Source organism: Pteronotus mesoamericanus, unplaced genomic scaffold (assembly GCF_021234165.1).
Source record: "Pteronotus mesoamericanus isolate MK-2021 breed Mesoamerican mustached bat unplaced genomic scaffold, CSHL_Meso_final scaffold_232, whole genome shotgun sequence".
NCBI classification, from domain to species: Eukaryota; Metazoa; Chordata; class Mammalia; order Chiroptera; family Mormoopidae; genus Pteronotus; species Pteronotus mesoamericanus.
The window spans coordinates 28,541,173-28,546,444 of record NW_026555311.1 but is presented as its reverse complement, the minus strand read 5'-3'; the positions used below and the strand labels follow the sequence as shown (position 1 = coordinate 28,546,444).

The 5,272-nt window shown below is 38.7% G+C and overlaps 1 pseudogene; it reads left to right on the top strand.

Annotated features, from left to right (window-relative positions):
• Positions 1-1,665: 1,665 nt before the first annotated feature.
• Positions 1,666-5,272, top strand: LOC129085400 (actin-related protein 2/3 complex subunit 2-like; annotated as a pseudogene).

Below are 5,272 nucleotides of genomic sequence, written 5' to 3'. Positions count from 1 at the left end.
GAAGAAAAACACTTGATAGATTTAAAGATGGCTAATCGTTTTTGATTATGTGCCCTGGTGTGACCTAGGTAATTCCAGTTTTGAAAAACTGTCTTGGATGGACACATCTGCTAAGAAAAAGTGGATGTAATGTATAGTTTTTGCTATAGGATCAAGAATTGTTTGAATATATAGCTTTAAGATGAACTGCAAAGTACTGGACTTAGCTTTGTGAATAACCACATATGAAATACAATTATGTTTGCAGATTGCTGCATTTAAAAACAAGTCACAAAGTAGCTCTTAGTACTCTGATTCATATAACTTCACAAACTGCTGAGCTGCCTTAATATTTCATTTGAATTTGATAAACACATATTTGGCATATACTGTGTACCAAGCGGCTTGCCAAGCACTGGGAATCCACAAATGAATAAAACAGAGCCCTTCCTTCCGGGTTAGGCTTTAGCCCAGCTGGTTTCAGGCCTTCTGAAGACCCTGCTATTCTCCAAGGACTGTGGTGAGAGGAGTCGATGGTTCCTAAGTCTGCGATTCACTCTGCAGCAAGGTCCCTGCTTGGCTCTTACATAAACCTTGTCTAGTTTGGAGGCTACAGGGCAGTAAGAATTGCTGACCCTCTAATTATGCCCCTCGTGCTACCACCCTTTAACACAGAATGAAGAACAGTCATTTTTAGATGTTTATTAAAATCTACTGATAGATTTAAAAATGTTATCACTCACCATAACTGAATTTTATAATCATATTCTCTTCTGGGATACCTACAGAAGTTTCAAAGAAGCAGTGAAATGGTCAAACGCATATTCTAGGAGAAGGCTATTAAATGACACCTCTGTTGCCAAGACACTAACAAAGTTGCCCCCAGATTTACCCTCTCTTCATCATCCAGAAAGACTCAGGATGGGGAAAGTTGCCCCATACAGCAGTAGAAAGATGCCCAGTAATGACCTTCTGCAAGAGTCAAAGCTTTTAGAAGGAATGAGCAGCAAATATTTCGAAGTGGGGTTCTAGAACAAGGATATCTTTAGAAATGCAGTCCTGGCTTAGATGCCAACTGAACCACATATCATCTCTGAGATTTGAGGCAATTTGTTTTAACTACCCTCACTTAAAAACAAGAATTATAATTCCTAGCTCATAGGTTGTTGCAATGCTTGAAATAGGATAACATATGGGAAAGCACCTAAAATAATTCCTGGCAAATTAGGCATCCTGAAAGATGCTACATTTGTCCCTTCTCTCTTTGGAGAGGGTATCAGTAGTCAGTCACATGATCACAGATCACAAATAAGAATGTTTAGTATCAAAATTTTGTCATTAACATCGACCCATTATCTTCTCTATGCTCGCTACTAATGCTCCTTATTTTGATAGCAATGTCAATAGCAAATGCTATCATGGCAAAGTCAATGAGCAGATGATCTCAGGGGCTAATTCTGGAAGCATTCATGCAAACCTAGAGTAGTAAGAGGCCATTTAAATTTCTCACATGTTTCCTTATAACTGGTGCGTTGGAAAGCTGCATTCTAAAAGAAACTGATTAAATGATAGATTATGTTCATGCATCTCAGAGCTTTCTTCTCTTTTGCTGTGTGATTCTCTGCCTGCTGGCTTAAGTGAAGTGAGGAATAGTTTCTCTTCACATGCCGTGGACAATATGGAAGCATGGCTGCTTTTGTTGCTGATGAAAATATTATGGCCTCGGTTTCCTGTAATCAATTTACTGCTTTATGGACACAAAGTCCTCCAGAGAATTTAATAAATTCACATAATGTTTCTAAGTGCTGCATTGTGCATTTGGAGTGCTGATTTAGCTGACAAATGTGAAAAATTCGTGTAGCTAGACAACTCCCTAGTGATTAGACATGTGTAGAAGCTAAAGAGAGCACGTTGCTCCCAGAAGGTCAGTATTAACATACAGCCGAGACCCTTCTCTCCTGATTGGCTTTTTGTCCCTCTGCCTCTGGTAGATAAAGCTATCAGTCCAAACATTTGGGGGGTTTTACCCATTTCCAGTGGGGTTGCACTTTTACTTCTCTAACAACTTGCAGCTTATGATCTGGACAGAGTGAGAGACAACAAAAGTGAAGGTGATGGTCGAGTATGAGGCTAGGGTGGTACTCACTCAATTCAGATAATGAAATGGCCACTGAATTATGCACCTTTGCCCCTGGGGATGTCAGAGGTTTCTAAGGAAGCTTTTCATGGGCTAGTATCTCAGGTCACTTGTTTTAAACTGGTTCCATTTAAGTTATATTGAATCTTTCTGTACCTCTTTTTCTCCCATTCTAATTTCCTTCCAAACTTAAACAAATTTTCAAAAATAATAAATTTTAAACCATTTTTATTATTCAAAATAATATATCTTTACTAATGTACATATACACATTCTGCATAGTTAAATCATTTTGTCTTAAAAATATCATTTTGTATTCCATGTTTCCTCTTTAATGTTATTTCAAACAAACAGTAATGTTAATTTATATTCACCAAGATGAGCCACAAAGATGTGGTTTCAAATAGGTTTTTAGTATTGAATTTCTGAAGCTTATCTTTAAATTAAAGTAGACAGGTGCTACGTTGCCTCAAAGGTTGCTATTGTTCAGAATTACTGCAGGTTTTACTGTTGATTTTAACTTGAAGTTTGGTTTTCAGCTCAAGCTAACATTTAGGATTTAGCCTGAGTTCTCAAATTCAGCAATATGTGTATGATCCTGGGTATTTTGTAATAGCTGTTGTGGAAAAGAATCCAACACCTCTCCTGCCTCTCCACCCTGGTGACATACGGCCCAGATTTTACCTCACTGAGGCCGGCCGACTGTGAGTGCTGAATGAGATTGTTCATTCTCTCCTGGTGGACCCATAAGGTTTGGGACTGCCTCTATGACTCTGGATCTGGGTGGTACAGACATCCAGATGGTTCTTGAATTAAAAGGGAATACTGCTTCATGTATTTGGATGCTGTAAGTAATGCCATTTGACAGGTAAGCTTTCCACTGCTCACAAAGCAGCAGAAGAGTTAGGGAACCACAATGTGGTCAAGTATTGACAGCCAGAGATAGCATTAAAATTAACAACCCTAATTAATGAATCTAGGATTCATAATTATGGTTTCAGGTGGATTTGGTATTTACTTGAGAAATGGATATTGTTAATTTGATATGTTCGGTCCGGTTAAGAGCAATGGGGCAGGAAGCTGGATAAGTCATAACTATTTCCCTTGAAGGCTATTTTTAAACTTCTCAGAGAGTTTCCCTTCACCTGTCCTCATTTATTCAACACAGAGACTGAGGCATAGAGAAGATGAATGATTTATTTAAGCTACAAAAGATAGTGCCTGAGATAGGATAAAAACCCAGGTTCTATGTTTCCCACCCATTCTTTTCCCACTAGACTGGTGATTCCCAACGTTTTGCTTGTGAGGACTCTGTTTTCATGTTAAAAAATTTGAGAACCCTCATACAAGGCTAGCCATATATACTTATATATATTTTTTCCAGTTTTTAAATTGTGGTAAAATATATATAACATAAAATGTACCATCTTAACCATTTTAAGTATTCAGTTCAGTAATATTAAATACAGTCATAACAAATGCAACCATCACCATTATCCACCATTATCTTTTCTTCTTGTAAGACTGAAACTCTATATCCGTTAAACAATAACTCCTTATTCTCCCCTTCTAGTCTTTGACAACTACCATTATACTTTTTGTCTCCCTGAATTTGATGACTCTAATTGCCTCATGTAAGTGGAATCATACAGTATTTATATTTTGTGATTGGTTTATTTCACTTTCACTTAGCATAATATCTTCAAGGTCTATCCATGTTGTAGCATGTGCCAGAATTTCCTTCCTTTTTAAGACAGAATAATATTCCATTGTATGTATACACCACATTTTGCTTATCTATTCATCTATTGATAAACACTTGGGTTGCTTTCAATAACTATATTTTTTTGTAACTTTTAATTAGGAAAATCCAAAATAGAGTCACAGACCATTTGTAGTGACTCTATAGCCACTTGGGGTACACAGGTTGGAAAATCATTGCACAATAGATTTTAATTTTTAAAGACTTTTTAATGAACTCTGACCTGGAAGCCAGCACAATTCAGTGATATTATGAAGAAAATGTTTAATTATGAAGCTCCCTACACCTCAGGACTTAACAGTGAACAATGTTAGTGAAAGTCCCTTGCAATGAGGGGCTTTGTTAAGGAGGGGACTTTCTAATGAAGATGTTTTCTAAAGGTTCAACTTTCTGCATCAAAAATGGCATAGCAGTGGGTGAGGCAGCTGTGGTGGCTCAGTAGGTGGGTTCAGATTTTGGGGGCCAGCTGCTGCCATGATCCTGTGAACAACCGCATCATCAAGGGGACGCTCGCACTCAAGTTCTAAGTTTGAGAACTTGGCCACCAGAAGTAGTAAAAGCAACATTTGCAGATTTTGATGGGGTCCTCTATCATATTTCAAATCTTAGTGGAGACAAAACAAAGGTTATGGTATTTCTTTGAAATTCTACAATGAACTTCAGGCACATGGTGCTGATGAGTTACTAAAGAGAGTATTCTGGAGTTGCTTGGTAAATCCAGAATCAGGACACAATGTCTCTTTGCTATACAACCTTGAAAATCTGTCTGCATCCGAAGACTCCATTGTGCATCAGTCAGGCTGGTATGTTGAAACGAAATTGTTTTGCCTCTGTCTTTGAGAAATACTTCCAGTTCCAAGAAGAAGACAAGGAAGGCGAGAACAGGGCAGTCATCCATTAGGGAGATGATGAGACCATGTACGTTGAGTCTAAAAAGGGCAGAGTCGCAGCAGTCTTCAGCACAGTATTTAAGGGTGAGGATGACATGACCATTGGGAAGGTGTTCATGCAGGAGTTCAAAGAAGGAGGCCAAGCCAGACACACAGCCCCACAGATCCTCTTTATCCACAGGGAACCTTCTCTGGACCTGAGACACTGATGCTGCTGTGAGTGACAACACTGACTATATTACTTTTGTGCTGTTTCCTTGTCACACTATGTCAGTGCTCGAGACAACACTTTCCACCTGATCCACACTGTGGGACTACCTGCATGACCACATCAAGTGCTCTAAGGCCTGTATTCATACATGTATGTGAGCAAAAACATCCGACTTCCTCAAGGTGCTGAACTGTGCACACCCAGATGCAAAGAAAGAAATGAAAACAATCACCAGGAGAACGTTTTCATCTTGTTCCTCTTGGGAACAGGTAGAGGAAGAGGCTGACAACTGA